Here is a 2,451-nt window from a genome sequence, read left to right on the forward strand (position 1 = left end):
CGCAAGCGCGCCCGTGGTCCCCTTCCAGAGCGTCCGGGCGCGCGGGCGACCGCCTGTCGAACGGATCAGGCCGAGAAACCGGAGCCGCGGGACCCCCCCCCGCGGCGCCCCCCCCCCCCCCCCCCCCCTCCGCCCCCCCGCCCGGTGTCTTGCCAGCGGACTACCTGCCCCGGGGACCGAGGCCGAGCAAGGTCTGCCCGGAGCGGCCGTCCGGCGAGCGTGGGCCGGCCTCCGGGTCGGCGGCCCCACGAGCACGTCCCCGCTTCCAGGCTCGCTGGGCCGCCCTGAAACCGCGCCGATGGCCTCCGCGCTGCGTGGGCGATTGGCGGACCCAACGTACCTTCGCCCCTGCTCTATCCAAGTCCGACCGGCACGCCGTCCCGGCTCTGACCCCCCTCCACCAACCGCCCATGACTCATGGGCAGATTCGTTGCCGAGCGTACTCACGCTCGGGCCAAGGGGGGTTCGGTGGACGGAGGGACAAGGCCGCGTGCCCTCGACCGCCAGCCTGCCGGGGCCCCTTTATACTCGTGGGTTCCCCGCCGCCGCCGCCGCCGCCGCCGCCGCCGCCGCCACCACGACTGCCGGGACCTCCGCCGTGGGCGTAGGCGCCGGCGAAGCCGGCGCTCCGTGCCAGCGTTGGGCACCGGCCAAGGGGCCGGCCTTTGTCCGTTTCCGGGAGACCCTTCGGCCAGGCTTTCCCCCCCCCCCGCACGGACAAGGCCGCGCCCATGTCCTGGGACTCCCCCTCAGACCATGTCCCCTCCCCCGCCTGGGCAGGAGCTCCCGCCCGGCGGGATGGTGGGTCCTGGTCGGCCCTACCACGGCTGGATCTCGCCTGGCCAAGGATCAGGCCGCGCGCGCCCCGGGCGCACACGGCCAGCAGCCGGTTACTCTCAGTGGAGTGGTGGTTTTCTCGAGGTCCCCCTAATTGGATGGTCGTCTTTTTGGTCGTCTGAGCACCTCGCAGGCCCCCGGCGCACCCTTCCACGACCGGGCCCCCTGGAGGGTGGCTATTCCTGGGGGGGGGGGGGGGGCGAGGGGGGAACTTGCTCGCCTCTCGAGGCGAGGCCCCAAGGGACATTTTTCCCCCGCACGAAAAAAGAGACACACACTGGGAGGGGGCCGGCGCTCAGAGTGGAACGGCGGGGGCGACGCGCCCGGGGACCGGCAGGCACGACGGGTGCGGGGGGCGAGCACCAGCCAGCACCCGGCAGACCGCGGAGCCGGGCGGATGGCGCGTCGATACCCGGGCGCGAGTGCCCTGCATGCCCATCATCTTCCTCCCGGGCCATCGGGGTCCGGCTGGCCGCCGCGTCGACGCCGGAGCGCGAGGCCGCCGGCCCTTGCGTGATGGGCATTTGCGGCCCTCCCCACACGCGTGACCCTCGCCTTTGGGGCGTTGTGTCCTGTCAGACCCGGCGCGGCGGGCCGGCCCGGAGCGATGCAGGGCCAGCTCCAGCGGTGGGACGGGCGGGGAGGGGGGGGGGGGGGAAGCCCCAGCCTCGAGCATGGGGACCCCGGGCTGGCACAGGCGCCCGGCCCGGCCACCGCTCAACATTGGCATCAGGCGTGGCCACTGGAGGGAGCATTGTATGTTGTGCTTCTGCGCCTGCCAAAGGGGCCCGGGGAGTTTGCGCGTGAGCGGGTGTACGCATACGGATCGGCCCCCACGCGCACCGATCAACTTCCGTTCCAGTCCTCCCAGTCGTCGTCCGGGGGGAGGGGGGGCCGCGGCAAAGGGTCTTCCCCGATCCGGCCTCTCGGTGACACCCATCAGCATGGTTGGCCCGCCCATGTGCACCGTGGTGCGCCGGGCGCCGGCAGCCACATTCAACCGACAAGCCGGGGCCTTCGTGTGGCGGCCACCGATCGCGAGACTCTCTCCACCAGGGCCCCTGGCTCCTCTCCTCCCCCGGCCGGGTCCCAAGGTCCGGCTCCTGGGCGCACTCGCCGGGCCAACCCGGCGCTCGACACACCAATTCGCCCTCTCCTGCTACGCGGTTTCAGCCAGCGCCGCTGGCCAACTCCAGGTGGGATCGCTGTTTGAGCGCAGGCCGGCTCGCCCGGATGGGCCCGTCCCCCGGCTCGGGCGCCCGGCCGATTAATGCCCCATCGATCTCATCGGCCGGTGTCCAGCTCCAAGGCGCCGGCGTGTCCCCCCCCCCCCGCGCCCTCCTGGTCGCCCATTGCGGCAGCACCCCCCCCTCTGGAGGGCGTCCAGCACATGCACCCGTGTGGCGGCCTCTGCCCGCGGTCGTCGCCCCCACCGAGTGTCTGCTCGCCGCCGCGTGAGTTTGCCGCCTTCGCCGAGGCTGCAAGGGGAGCCTGGCGTCCCAAAGGGGGAGGGGGCGGGGGGGCGGCTCCTTGTCGGCCATTTGTGTTGTCCCAATTTTCCCCCTTTCGCTCCCCCGATTCAAGTTCCGAGAGGCAATCGATCGCGCGCACGCG

The sequence above is a fragment of the Fonticula alba genome (genome assembly GCF_000388065.1).
Source record: "Fonticula alba strain ATCC 38817 unplaced genomic scaffold supercont2.2, whole genome shotgun sequence".
Taxonomy (NCBI): Eukaryota; order Rotosphaerida; family Fonticulaceae; genus Fonticula; species Fonticula alba.